This window comes from Mya arenaria, chromosome 10, assembly GCF_026914265.1.
Source record: "Mya arenaria isolate MELC-2E11 chromosome 10, ASM2691426v1".
NCBI lineage: Eukaryota > Metazoa > Mollusca > Bivalvia > Myida > Myidae > Mya > Mya arenaria.
The window spans coordinates 20440739-20457242 of record NC_069131.1 but is presented as its reverse complement, the minus strand read 5'-3'; the positions used below and the strand labels follow the sequence as shown (position 1 = coordinate 20457242).

Genomic DNA, 16504 nt, shown 5'->3' with positions numbered 1-16504 from the left:
AATAAATAAAATAAAATAATGAATTAGTCTAATTTCCCCCAAAATAAATCAAAAGATTAGCTTATTGAGAAAGACTGTGCGTCGTACCCCTTTAGTTTATCTAATTCTATCCTTTATTCAATCAAACGAATCTTGACAAAATGTACATACAAGTAGAAAAAGGTATATACAAAGGGACCATATTGTAGGGGCTTGTTGACAAAAATGTAGGTGTTTTTACTCGGGGCTTTTAGAGTTTGGGGCTTTTAGACTAGGAAGCTATTTATCTGCTGTCTATGCTACTGTGATAAAAACAGTAAGTACAAAAAAGGAATGTGAACATATAGTTACTTTGAACTAATGCACCATATGAGAGGATATATATGTACCCTTTTATCATATCACATGTTTCTGAAATAAGCTATATATTATGCCTTAAGGAAATAAAGTATGTGTTGTGTTTTTATGTGTAACTTAATGATATCTTCTGCACAGCTGTTCAACCGGGTGTATTTTATGTGAATACTGCTGAGGTTCCGCAGCAGATAACCGTAGTGTCCAATCCAAATTTTCAAACGGCTCGGGAGAAGAAAGGCACTCACCTATGACACACCGAGGACAATCATGAGGTTGGTTAGGTTTAACATGTGTTCGGCCCTTACATAACTCATCCCGCTGCACGTTGTACTTCTGATTGTATTTGTTTATACAATCAATAGGACGCCAGCTTTTTGAGTAATGATAAATATGAATATTTGTAAATACATTACCGCGTATATGTGATATCTATTAGTTTTTAAAAAAGTTTCTGATAAATCAACCTTAGACAAACGGGGATACTTCATATAATTTGAATTGTTGTGTTAATTCCAGACGATAAGGGCGCTATAAAAAGCTATAAAACGGGAAACTGCTGTCTCAGCTCTACGTATTTAATTACTTTATCACAAACTCACAATATAAAATGCTTTTACCAGACGTGTTATTGTATCAAATACCGGCATGTTCGAAATGAAAAAAAAATGTATTTGTTGTTTAAGCATACTTATATTTATGTTTTCGATTTCTTTTTAATAAATGGCAAACTTTAAAATATTTGTGATCGAACCGGATGTAACCCTTAAATGAAGAACCACAAAAAATATTTAGGAGTACCAAAAAACGGGGTATTGTATTTATATAATAATTTTATTATAATGACTTATTTAAGAATAATGAGAGATTGCATGCAGTTTTTTTTGTGGATTTTACTAAGGCGTTCGATTTTTTGGTGAGATATATCAAATGTTCTGAAATTAGGCGTGTAAGGAAGTTTAATTAATTTTTATAAAATATATGTATGCAAATGTTATAACAAGAATTAAAATTAATTATGAATAAGTAATAACTATTTTACATGCTGCTTAGGTGTGATACAAGAAAACAAGTTTCTTCTTTTAATTAATTTATGTATTTTTTATATGCTGAATGGTTTCAATGGTTATATGCTGAATGGTTTCAATGGTTATATGCTGAATGGTTTCAATGGTTGTATGCTGAATGGTTTCAATGGTTATATGCTGAATGGTTTCAATGGTTGTATACTGAATGGTTTCAATGGTTATATGCTGAATGGTTTCAATGGTTATATGCTGAATGGTTTCAATGGTTATATGCTGAATGGTTTCAATGGTTATATGCTGAATGGTTTCAATGGTTGTATGCTGATGATATAGTATCTATGGCTGAATCTGAAAATGAGTTAAAGAAAGATTTAGAGTTACTTGAATTGTATCGTGATAGATGACAGTTAAGTGAAATCACTACCAATTCAATTCAATTCAATTCAATTCAATATCTTTATTTCCTCCTTGTAGGAGATATGCATTTTATATACAAATAGAAATGTCAGTATTCAAAATTCTAATGGATCATTACAAATATGTACAACATGTGCCCAATTAGGGTGATACGTCTACCATATGTACTCTTTATTGAGCCACATATGTGTCACATTCAACTTACACACAATGAACACATTTGTACTGAAATGATATCAGTAAGAATGTCATGTTCACGTCATCTTCAAGTAATGGCTGTATCGGAGCACCCATGAGCCTTAACGCAAACATAGTTTGGCTCAAGTTCAATAACCCTGAAACAAAGTCACTGACACAAAACAAACTGTCGCTCAGTAGTTGAGACCTCAATAAGGCTGACAATTCGCATTCGCTAATAACATGCACAATTGTGTCCGATATCTGGAGGTGGCAGCGTTCACAGACGAGCAAGTCCGTCCATTTATTTTTACGGCACCATATTTTAGCAATCGCATGCATCATGTTCCTATGATCAGTCCTGTTGCACACTTTATATACAACAGATGGAGTGATGGTTGGCTGTAGTACCCTGAAGTAGGCAAAGTCGGAGTCCGTCATTACCCTATGTTTCCAACTGTGAGCTTCCACCGAGTACACGAGCTGTCTGACAGTCCTTATACTTGATTCTTATATAAGGCCGACTTTTAAGAAATAGTCAAGTACATATTCAAGAGTTGTTTATACAACTGGTGGCACGTTTGTAACAACTTTGTGTACCCTGATTGTTAAAAAACAAACAAACATGAACTAGATATGTTTGATAAATTAATTCTCTACATCTTAAATTATGGATCCGAAATTTGGGGCTTACATTATTCCCTTGTTCTAAAAAGAGTCCATCTATTTTTGAGCTCTCAGGTGTTAAAATTCAAACTCAGAATAAATTTCATCTATGGAGAGCTTGGTAGAACATCTTGGTTAAGTAGAAGTGATATAAATGTTATCAGATATTGATTGTAAATTAAAGGATATGTTAAAAGATGTTTACTTTCACTCACATGTGTAGTGACCTATAAACAAGACCAAACTGTAAGTCATGGGCACAATCTGTGTGTACTTAATTATAATCTATAGGCTTCCATTATGCTGGGTTAACCAAGGAATTGGTGATAAACACATATTTATATCTTTATTAAAGACCAGAATAAATGATGTATTTATCTAAAATTGGAATGACAGAGCTTAATAATTCATAGCGAGCAAACACTTATACATGTTATATATTATGTTTTGCAAATTTATGTTAAAAAATTACTTGAAAAATGTTAATATTATTAGTTAAATTTAGAAAATGCCTATGTAAAATAAGAGAATCATCGCAGAGACTAGAAATTGAAGCATGAAGATAACATAGACCTGAACCTTTAACTTACCCAGATAGAAACTGTCCTTTGTGCTATGTATAAGTAGATGAATTTCATTTTATTCTAAAACGCCTTTTGTATACATTCTCATTCATCAGGGGTGGTATTTAATAAAAATATTTAAAAGATTTAACTTAAAATTGGCCTTATCCTTAAATGGCGAATCTAAGATCAAATCTTAATATTGAAGTAAACTTATGATATTCCTTAATCTTACCTTTGGTAAGAATAACGTATCCTTAAGATGTATCATAAGGGTGATCTAATATTGGTTATCAAGCCGGCTGGCTCTATTTTTCTATTCATGGAAAAATTCGTTAGTTTCCTAGTTCTTAATATAGTAACGGAAGTCGAGTGCGCGAACGTTATAGGCAGCATAGCTAGAACACCATGGCGGAATCTAAACCACGTAGTCCTAACTTTACGCAGCAAGATTGTATCTTATTAACAAGAGTAATGGGGGAAGTGTCAGCTTTTGACCCATGCATAACAACCACGAGTTGCAGAAACATAAGTATACTTGAAGTAAGAAAACTTTTGTAGCTATACTGAGAATGCACGTGTTCATATATAAAATGTACACGTGCTTTGTGTGTACACTTGTACATGCAACATTGACTTAGATATTTATTGTTCCATAATGTTGATACTTTAAGATTAAATAACATGGTATTTCGAAATTCACACAAACATTAATGAAACATTTGTGTACATGTAGCACTGCTGGTCAACATAAACGTCATGTACCTGCAAGGACATGTAGATTTCAACTTTTCCAGAAATTTCTTCAGAAACAAAGAAGGGTTTGTGGATAAAGATAATGAGGATTCACAGCGATACCTCGTTCTTAAGTTAAGATTTGTTGTAAGGTAGGTTGTATGCTTCCTTACTATTTCAGGAGGAATCTAAGGTTAAGCCGAATTTAAATACGACTTAAGTATTTCCTTGCATCTTAAGTGAAATCTTTCCATTTAAGCAAATCTTACATTATCCTTAGATTAAGATCGACCTAAGGTGTTTTTCAATACCACCCAAGAGGTACGAGAATGTTTGTATAACGACTTGAGAAACACATAATTTTATTTATATGAACCACTATAGAAACAAGCTTAGTAGTCGAAAGTTTAAACATAGATCCCGTTTAATGGCAGAGGGTAAACGCAAAAAGACATATAACACAAACACAAACAATCACAAACCAGAAACATGGAGCGATAGCACAAAACTTCACAAACCACACAATACATATACCCTATATAAATATACTAGTTGTGGTTGTCAAGGTTTGTTAGGTACCGCCTTGGAACGGCAAGTAAATACCATGTCCGTTTAGCTACTACACATGGACAGTAAATCGACACATTTCATGTATTTTTTCGGTGTTGATTTTTCAAAACGAACTGAATGAAAGTCGTCTGGTAAAAATATCACGTGCATATATCAATCAATATCAATATTGGTACCACATAGGACACTGTTGGTATCGCTATTCCACGAAGACTCGAACATACACAAATGATAAGTTTTGAAAAAAATAGAATTGTTTATTACAAATCCCAATGAGATTAACAAACCCATCGTTAATGTTTAAGAGGTATCGGCATATGTAACACAGACTACGAAACTCTCGTATGAGGGAGAATTTGGTATCTTAATAAAAATATCAAACCTATTGTGAATGCAGAAATGAAAAGATCTGTGTATAAAAAGCACCGAAGCAAATATTTTTGTAAATTCTTGCTAGGAATCAATGATTTTATTTTCCTATCAAGAATGAGTCTCATAGTTGAATTTTACATTCTACATCTATACATTTCTTTTATGAATACATAATTTATATAATGTATATATACACCATATGTCCGTGATAATATTAATCTTTTCTTACAGAAACTTCCGTATGGTATATCAAAACCTTTCATAGACTCGCAGAGGACGTATAATGTTACATCACATATTTTCTATAAATGAAGTAATAAAATAGTCTTCTATTTCTGTTTAATACTTGCAAAATTAACATAATCAAAAGTTAATTTAAAGCTTTCCTTGCCATTAAAATAATATTTTCAAGCAGAGCATATTGTTTCTTTATCAAATTGTCCTAGCTTGATATTCCGTGACACAGTTGTTACAGAGTGGGCTTGTTTCGTTTAATTCTAAGATATTACTTTTGTCAACCCCAACAACATTTAACATTGTGTTGATCAATTAGATCACGTAAAAAATAAACATCAAATTATGAGTTAATGCATCGAAGTTTACAGCAAAGTTCTTCATTAGTATGAGTAAACTCTTCATTTATTATATATTGTGGTTAAAAGAAGTCGTCTTAAAGTTAACAACCGCATTATTGTATCATGCCATTATGTTTTCGAACAAACAATATCATGATAAACTACTCATGATTTAAGTTGCTGGAGTAGAGCTATATTTCTTATATTTGTTTTACCTCATCTTAAATGTTGTTACTGCATTTGGTAGTTTGGTTATGTTATTAGGACAAATGTAAGTTAAATACAACATTTTAATATTGTTATCATGGCAATAAAAGTACACTTGTATACAACATATTAAATCAAAAATGTAATTTAAAGTATCTAGCCACCAAAAAACATCAAATATAAATATCATTTGAATGGAAGAACATTACGACAATGCGAAAAACAATATCCACTTAAAATCATATTTGTAACCATGGCAAAAGTTTCTTGACAACAGTCACCCAAAGGTCTTGAAAACGGGAGATTTCCCAATCAGCGTTATCGTTTCCTACTTATTATCCCGCCATACTCAATTGTATAGAATAATATATATGAAACTCATTTGCTATTATCAATAACGTTTACAACAACAGTAAGTTTCAAATCACCGATCAGGTTGAACATATACAGTAACTGATTTTCTCTCTCGTATGTTATTTTAACAAGGCAAATATAGTGACAAAAAAATGGAAGTTTCTATGTTTCACTTAATCATTTTGCAATTAATGTTAGGCACTATCGCGATAATGTAACCACTTTTTGTGAACAATTTATTATACGAATGACAAGAAGAAAAAAAAGGTTTATAAATGGGAAAAATTTCTAATAAAAATGAGGATAAGACTAGCCAAACATTTTAGAGTTTTACGTTATCAAATTAATCATCATAAATTAATTGTGATAAAATACTACTTTCAGAAGTGTGATTTAGCGAAAGGAAAAAAAAAGATTAAACAAATATATCTGAAAACTTCAAAATATATTTTGTGATAAATTGAAAACTTTTAAAGCTTCAAGTTATCTAATTTATCAACAAACCGTTTGTTTTTTGTTGGGGTCATAAGAAGTAGTATCTTCGAATGTAACTAACCATAAATTTAACAAATGTATAACACACCTAAAATCTTTAATAATAAATCTGTTTCCATATTGAATTGTTAATTCAGCGTATTATGACAGAAAAGAAATGTAAACATTTCCATAACAAACAAACATCATATTGGTTACATTTTGTAAAAGAAACAAAAATACAGGTTAACACGATAAAAACATATCATTTCGAGCCGAATTGATATTCACAATTGTATTATGTGAAGAAATAGTTGTTTACCATGAAGCAGACGATCGTAATACCAGAATTAAGATATTTTTGTTTTATTTTAACATTTGTTTTATTTGACTTTTCTGTTTATAAATACCTTTATTTTGCAAACAATTTTAAGAGCATTATTGTATTTTGTGTTTTTATTTCAGTATGAGCCTTTTTTACAAACAATGGATGGTATTTGCAAACGTTTTTTTCTCATAAACCAATTTGGTAAATAATTTCTGAGGTACAGAATATTTCCCTATCAAACATGATTCAGTGTGTTAACATAAAAAGCGGAACTCATCTTATGAAGATTATTTTATCAGCACGTTAAATTTACCAATCATACCTACTTAAAAAGCCGTACAGGTGAGACAGTATGTGACGTACGGTAAATAATATAGCGGGTACCGTCTCCTACATAATCTGTTCTTTCCAGTGTAAGGATGCCTTTCGGAACTTTTCGGACATTTTCGATCGAAAACAACCTCGGATGTATGCCGGTACATCAACAGAAGTAGTTCGTAATTTTTCAATAATAGTATTTATCAAATGTACTGTTTTAACATGCTTGCTGTATATCTATGTTTAAAGTGATTACCAGTAAATTGAATAACTAATTAAGATTCCCAAGAGTAAAGCCATTAAGTTTAAATACTAAATTGAAATGACCACGGGATCTGCTTGCAGTGTAGGTAAATGTAAAGATTTCTGACATTGTAAACCGTACATATACATAGGTCTTTTTGATAGAAAAATACCAAGGAGTTCCGAAAGCACGTATGCATGTGTTTTTCTTTCATAATAATCTTTATTTCAATATAACATTATAGTTAGCATACGTGTTTTTATCCTGCTCGGTGATTTGAATTGGACGTTTAATGTTATTCGAAAATTTCCTATTTCTAATATCCATTTCAAAGCTACATATTAAATTGGGTATCGGTGAACACAATTGTATAATAAAATAATATATAGTTGAACATGGCTTTTGGTCGATAACTGTCCCAATCAGAAGAATAATTGCCCGAGGGTGATTATTTTCACTGCTGCTAAGTGCGGGCGTGGGAAGAACGGTGCCTATATTGCTCTCGACATTTTGACGAAGGAAGGAGAAGCGGACAGGAGTATTGACGTTCCTGGATGTGTACTCAACATACGACAGAATTGGCCCTACATGATCCAGACACTGGTATCTATCGTAGTAAAGTTTTGACATAAATCAGTAAGTATGCTCAACATTCGCCAGAATAGGCCAGTCTCTATGGTAGTATAGGTTTGACGTTAATAAGTATGTGTTCTCTACATGCACCAGAATAAGCCGAACATGATTCAGACACTGGTATCTGTCGAGGTATAGTTTTGACGTAAACCGTGCTTAACATGCGCCAAAACAAACCCATCATGATTCAAACACCGGTATATATGGTAGTATAGTTTTGACATAAATCAGTTTGTATATTAACATGCACAAAATCAGGCCCAACATGATTAAGACACTTGGTTTCTATTGTAGTATTGAAGTAAATCAGTATGTATATTAACATGCACCAGAATAGGCTCAACATGATTAAGACACTTAGTATTTATGGTAGTATAGTTTTGACGTTAATCAGTATGTATATTAACATGCACCAGAATAGGCTCAACATGATAAAGATACTTAGTATTTTTGGTAGTATAGTTTTGACATAAATCAGTATGTATATTAACATGCACACAATCAGGCCCAACATGATTAAGACACTTGGTTTCTATTGTAGTATTGAAGTAAATCAGTATGTATATTAACATGCACCAGAATAGGCTCAACATGATTAAGACACTTAGTATTTATGGTAGTATAGTTTTGACGTTAATCAGTATGTATATTAACATGCACCAGAAAAGGCCCAACATGATTATGACAATAGTATATATGAGCCACGTCGCGCGATTTTGGGCCTTCGGACATATTTTTGCTATAACAATGTTTTAAGGTATTTGAATGCCATGTAATTTCAGAAAGATATTCTGAAAATTTCATGTTGATATCACTTAAATTGCGTAAGTTACGTGTTTACAAGTGAGATCATGTATTGCGCATTTTGAATACTAAATTTGACGTCATCCAAATGACGTCGTAATAAAAGTGCATTATTCAAATGACGTGCAAAATTATTGTATCAATATTACAACTAGCTTATAATTTAAATTATTTTCTTATCACAGAATCTTTAAGGAACATAAATAAAAATAAAAATAATGAATCATTTTTGTATTTTTAATACATTTGGCCGTTTTAAACACAGACTATCAATCCAGTCAAAATATGTCGGGACGAATTCCATGGTTGCTATGGAAACATGAGTGAACCAATGGTCATAAATTATCGAGAAAATAATGCACCAATGACAAACCTTAAAAAGAAACAAGTCAGGAAGAAATTGATTTACATAGAAAAAAATCATTATTTTTGGCATTTTTTATTAATGATTATTTCATTTGTAATAATTATGTCCGAAGGCCCAAAATCGCGCGACGCGGCTCATATGGTAGTATAGTTTTGACGTAAATCAGTATGTATATTAACATGCACCAGAACAGGCCCAGCATGATTATGACAATAGTATATATGGTAGTATAGTTTTGACGTAAATCAGTATGTATATTAACATGCACCAGAAAAGGCCCAACATGATTATGACAATAGTATATATGGTAGTATAGTTTTGACGTAAATCAGTATGTATATTAACATGCACCAGAAAAGGCCCAACATGATTATGACAATAGTATATATGGTAGTATAGTTTTGACGTAAATCAGTATGTATATTCAACATGCACCAGAACAGGCCTTACCTGATTAAGTCAATTGGATTTTTTCACTGCAAACTTAGGAGTGAATATATAAACTTTAAAAAGTACCCTTAAAGTAGTTACTTTCCTTTCATCAAAACTAAACATTTAGCTTTGAAACAGAAAATGTTGCCAAATCCACACATTCCTGTACTTCCGTTTGGTAGTCAAATATGGTAAATATCCATATTAACACGTTTGTGGACCAGAGAAGACATTTGCGGCTTGCAATAACGAACACAATTTTATACATTCTGAACATTTGCTGTTGTTATTTGAAAAAAAAATAAAAAATTGCTAAACATATCATTCACGAACCGAATATTTTGTAAATGTTTCTCTAAACTTGCGCTATATTCTTTAAAAAAAATGATATAAAAAAAGCTTACAGCAATTTTTCTAAATGAAGCGAGCTGTATTTTGCTTCCTGCAATAACCAAATGTGACGTTACAAACCACGTGGTTTGTCCGCTCTGAAATGAGCTGTTTGTGAAAATCCTTGTTCGTCATCTTATGTATATATATAATAAAATAAAATATAAAACCAGCCTATTGTTTGTTTCCCCTCCCAAGACCGAGGTATATTTAATGTAGTTCAATCGGTGGACAAATATTACATGTATATAGTACATGAAGACTAGATCGAACAAATTAAGATAAAAAAGAATACTGACAAATTTGCTGTTGTTATTATATATTTATCAACAGTAAGACAATAGAGTTACAGACGTACCGTTTTTAAATATAATTGTTGAAAAATGCTTCTAATTGTATTTCCTTTCACAGAAAGGCCTTCATTGGGTACCGTCTCCGCAATATCGTAACTATTTATGTCAAACATAAAGAAATGAATAAAGTTGGGTTCTGGTTTTATTATAAAAACAACATGATAATATTAACAAAAAAGAATATTGACTGTCTTTTACGAAACAGTTTTAGTAAACATACATTATGTGTTGTCTAAAAGCATACAAAGGGCGAAAAACAAACATGCGTATATCAAGAATGAGAATGCTATAATTTTAAGACAAACAAACACAACATATTAAAAGATTATACTAAATATTTACTTGATATATTGTATACTTCATGCTATGTTTCCCATATGTATTGATACTAAACCCTATTGGTATGGTACAATGATAAAACTTAAATCAAAACAGCATTTCTTATTAAAGGTATTTGTAAAAGATATGTTTGATGGTGGTCTGGAAGTCTATGTAAGCTGAAAATCCAATGGTTGTTATAATATATATGCTTTAAATATAAATGACATGTTTCTATACTGGAAAGTCAATACATTATAATATAGTGACAAATAAATAAGTAAGTATACCATTCCTTCAAATCAATAGACAAATAAATGAATAAGTGTACTATGCAACAACATGAGTTGACAAATAAATGATTAAGTGAACTCTACATTTAGATCAATAGACAAGTAAATGAGTAAGTATACTACTCAGACGATGCATTGACAAATAAATGAGTGAATTAACTAAGTGCTAAGATGAATTGACCAACAAATGAAAAACTTTACTAAACATAAAAGGGACTAGATACTAGATGGTCCCCTAATCGCCATAAACAGTATTTCCTCAAAACAAAGAACATAGAAACGTCAATGCGAGCTAGTTTGAGGCCGAAAATACATCATTTAAAATGATAAAAAGAACAAACGCAATGATCGTTATAAAATTATTATAAATTGAATTCTACATTCTACACAATATATCAAAACATGCTAAAGGGTTTAACATTGACAGGTTAATGGTTTTCATTAACAATTTCCAATTTATTAACTCTGTGCTCATTGTATGACACATATTTACTTCTAAACACAGCTTTAAAGTATTCGAACAGTTAAAAGCATATCATAAGCTTAAGATACATGCATGAATATTTTATAAAATAATATAACAACAAATATTAAAGTTGAAATAATATCACCTCTTCAAACTACATTTGATACAGTATAATTTAATTTTGATGAAAATCAATACGTCCATGCGTTTCTGATAAGTGTTTCTATTACGAAATCGGTCTTGGAAATTAAACTGTTATTGCAATGGAATATTCCTGAACCATATTTTCGATATATATACAGACAAATCGTATTATCGATTACAAATCAAAACAAAGGGGAATGATTTGTCTCATTGTAACTACACTTTTATTGATATGAAGTAGGCTCCTGAAGAAAGGTATTAGTATAAATCTCATATCATGGTTTATATTTGACTGCTTGGCATGTAGAATTGATAAACATTTGTTAAAATGACAATTCAATAACAAACTGGGAAACATGCCATGCAAAAATTACTATTGGGAGCTATGTTAAGTAAATCGAAACTCATTGGCCATATTCTATCGAAAACAAACTCGGAGGTATGCCGGTACATCAGTAAAAGTAATTCGTAAAAGTAAAAGTAACAATAGTAAATAATTGTAGCGTTTTATTTTTCAATAGTATTACTAAGTTCAAATTGATTCCTAATTGTATTATTGCATAACTAATTAATTATTCCTCAGATTAAACTGCTTATTAGTTTTACATGCAAAATAAATATTACTACGTAATCTACGTGCAGCGTTGTTACATGTAAATAATTCTTACAAAAATTGGAACTTTTCGGCCATTTTCCATCGAAAACAACCTTAGTCTGATGTATCTGGACGTATTACATATAAATACGTACATAACATTTTCAAGTATGTGTTATGGTGTATAACAACATAGACTGATGACATTAAAATATACACGTGTCAACATGCTTTACATCATTGATAATATTACATGTGACACTGGCATTAACTAAGCAAAGGAATTTGATTTAAATAATTAAGGTATGCTTCTAGCGGTAATTAGTAGCAATATCAACACAGCTGGAGAAGTACCGTTGTACAAGGGAACCATCTGTCTCCAGTGAATACACTTAAGTTGGTTTGTTCGAAGTGGAGTACAAAAGTTAATGATAGCCAACCAGAGTTGAAGATATCATTAAACAAGATCGGGATAAAAACAGCTAACGTAGTGTCCAGATTATCTAAAATTTTCGCAGCAATTCAAATTGTACCTGCCTTCATGCAAAACCTAGTAGTTGTTTGAGTTTACATTATCGACATCGAGGTTTTAAAAAAACGGCGGCAACCTGATTAATTGTTAACAAATATCACAAAAAACATAATCCAAAGGGACATTTTAAGATGAGAATCATAATATAAATAAGTTCTTATGGGCGAAGGGAGCAAATGAGACTTAGAATCAGAACTGCGAAAGGAAAGATAATACTAATACTTAAAGATGAAACCTTAATAATATTCGCCATCAAAATAGTAGGAAGTATTTTACATAAGTTAACAAGACACCGTTACTTTTCAGTAACGCTATGAATGCAACCCAGTTCATTGCTTTATCCATAATACGTTAGCTGGCCATGTTGAATATGCGTCTTCTATCATCAGTTCCTTAAAGTCACCGACACGAAACGGGAGGAATTGATTTTTGTCAAAAAAGTCAATGGTAAACGAACCCTCCTGCGTATTATTGGTGTTTTTAAAGAGCATCCATTCCATCAGTACATAACGTACGTCAATGTCTTTAAAGAATTTCGCAGCGCCCTGAAGTGCCATCGCTTCGTGTTGCTCGATATCCATTTTTATAAACAATGTACTTGAACCAACAGTTCTTAACATATCATCTAATCTTATTGTTATAATACTGTTGTCCTCGTCTTTTGGTTTTTGTATATCAGAGATTGCTATCTTTGAACCACCAATATTGTTTTCGTTTGGCACAAGATATACATATGACGTTTCATTAGACACACCGTTCCATATAAGTGTTACGTTTTCCGTCAGCCCACCAAGATGCAGTGACGTTGCCAGCATCTTCAGGTTCTCCTTGTTGGCATCAACCGCAATCACTCTTCGACCATGCTTGGCTATTGGAATAGTAAACGCACCGATGTTGCAACCGAGGTCAAGAAAAGCCATGTCCTCGACCGGTTTCATTAACGTCCACACTGTTTTGACATTTTTATACTCCCATGTGTGATCTTTAAGAATCCTTTCCGATATCCATATATCGTCACTAGCATTATATATACAAATAGGTGACATTAGTTTATCCGGTGGTACCATTAACGTAGCTCTGTTACAATTACCCAAATACGAGACGGCATTCACAACAATGTTAAACACTCTTGGTCGTATTCTGGAACTATTTTGCCAATCATGTATATAATTAAGTGAACTCCCATTAGACAATTTTGATATGTGTAAACAGAATAGCACCATACTACACACAACGAAACAAAAACATCCCTTTGAACGTACAACGGAGCGTAAGTCAAACATCTTCAGCTTTAAACAAACTTACTTTTGTATTGAACAAATTGTAAACAGAGTTATCACAGGCCGAAGTATTTTTTAGACACTCTCCCACTGTGTTGTACCGGTATTTTGAACAAAAACAAACAAGCGATACGTGCTTACTCATTTGATGAGACTTTTAAGAAAATGAGTGTTTACCTTGCTATGAACCTGTCAAGTTTGTTGTTGTCCATGGGATAAGGCGTAACAAATACTGTGTTTGTTTCCGGTTTCATGGCCCTAAAATAGGGTAGGTAGTTAAGATATTTTTTTGGCAAATTGTTTCTAATGAGTTTTCTGTTACCAAAAAGTAAATTATATGCTTAAGAACAAATATTATACAATATTAGCATCACTTATATCGTTAAAAGCCAAACACACTTCATGATTTTGATTTTTAACAAAAAACAAATGACTTATCATATTTATCAAGGAAATAAAAATAGTTAAGGGTCGTAGCCGAAACATAAAGGATTGGTCAGGGTACCGAAAACAAACAATATATTTATACGCCTAAATCAACTGCAGTGAAAACGACAGGGGCGAGCTGAATAGCCGCAACAATTACATTGACCCCGTTTAACGGCACACGGTCAAGGCCTTACATACACTAAACAAGAGACACACAGCGTAGATAAAAAAACGTATACACATAACATTCAAACAACACAGACAAACCGCATTCAAACAAGATAGACATGCCCCATACAAAACAACACAGACAAACCGCATCCAAACAAGATAGACATACCCAATACAAAACAACACAGACAAACCGCATCCAAACAAGATTGACGTACCGCATCCAAATAACATAGACATACCCCATACCAGACAACACAGACAAACCGCATCCAAACAAGATAGACATACCCCATACAAAACAACACAGAAAGAAAACGCATTCATGATATATATGTTTATTAGTAAACGAGGGGTTGCTGCTTTGGAACAGTCATTGAAACAGAAGCTCACATGGGTTATACATTAAATTATGTCCAAACATGAACAATTCATAATAACAAACTAAAAACTATAAGCCAAACGAAATCCGGCATTAATTTACAAACAATGAATCATGTATTGACAAATAGCATAAACAAAAAAAATACATTCAATTTGCATCGAACAGATGCAAAGAAATGACTCCAGTCGGACCAACAGTGTCAACACCAAACATGCATACGGTGAACATACAAAGATATATTTCCAACTTTGTTCGACGTAATCATAGCGTTGTGTAAAGCTATGAATGAAACAGTGTTAAGGAAAAATGGAAATACAATATATTGATTACTTTAAAACGTATTATTTTAGTTGACAGGTTTAGCTATCAAGTAGAGGCCATATTCAATGTAGTTAATTTCTTTATTCGTAACTATGAAAGGAATATATTGGCGAGAACATATAGTGCTGCTTTAAGAAGGAAGATACCGTATAGATATGAAATGTTTGAGAACTTGAATTGTCAACTTGTCACTGTTGGATTAATTAGCCGTAGGATCAATTTCAACAACATTTTGACGTTTAGATCACAAAATTGTATTCATATCAATAGTATTTGACAGCTAAGTTTGATGAGGTTAAATCTTCTTATCGGCATTACTTGACCGCTATGAGTTATTTACTGTCTTATTATAGCAATTTATACTAATACATCAACTGTTATCAGCCGGAATAGCTCAGTTGGGAGAGCGTTAGACTGAAGATCTAAAGGCCCCCGGTTCAATCCCGGGTTCCGGCACGAACGGAACAGTTCGGCGGCTGATCTTATTTTTGAGCACTAGAATATGTAATATAATACATTATCGCGGTTTCAAGTCACCTAACCGCGGTATTTTCTATTCACATAATAAACCGTGATTCGTTTAATATACTCGCTCACATTTAATCAGTCAGCATAACAGAACGTAATGGAACTCATCGTAACGCTAATGAATGTACAGGATCGTAAAGGAACGTAGGAACGAAGGAACCTAGGAACGGTTATCTGAAATAACCCAAACACAATTATCAAGCACTTATATCATATAAACAAAACAAGAGATTCACTGAGTTTTTTCATGACATTCAAAAATACTTAAAGTTACAAAAAAGGCTCTGAAGTTGTCTAGCCATCAACAATTGCCTAAATTAACCTTTCCTTCATTTATAAAATGCAAAAAAATGTAACTTACTAAACAATGGTACGTATTCCGATTTATTTAACAAAAAACAAACATCCATTCATGTCTTTGCACTCGCACCTCACTTACTGATCAAAGTTACTTCAGCCCGGAACCCGTGCAGCTGCAAGCCAATCAAAACCCAAAATAAGCCTTTGGTAGTTATGCTAAATGTATTTTGTATACGTATCTTGCATATCCCGGGCAAATAAACTAAACAATGGGTCTGATTAATGTCTGCTATCATTATTACAATGAATCGTTCTCGATATGAGCTATTAATCTTATGAATTTAATAAACATATTCTTAGCTGCGGCGCATACATATTAGACGCTCAGGCTTTAGGAGTATA

At 32.3% G+C, this 16504-nt stretch overlaps 1 non-coding gene across 1 annotated transcript; it reads left to right on the top strand.

The window, feature by feature from the left end:
* Positions 1 to 15657: 15657 nt before the first annotated feature.
* On the top strand, positions 15658 to 15730 carry Trnaf-gaa (transfer RNA phenylalanine (anticodon GAA)). Its single transcript has one exon. It is a non-coding gene; the product is annotated as a tRNA-Phe (tRNA).
* Positions 15731 to 16504: the final 774 nt, after the last annotated feature.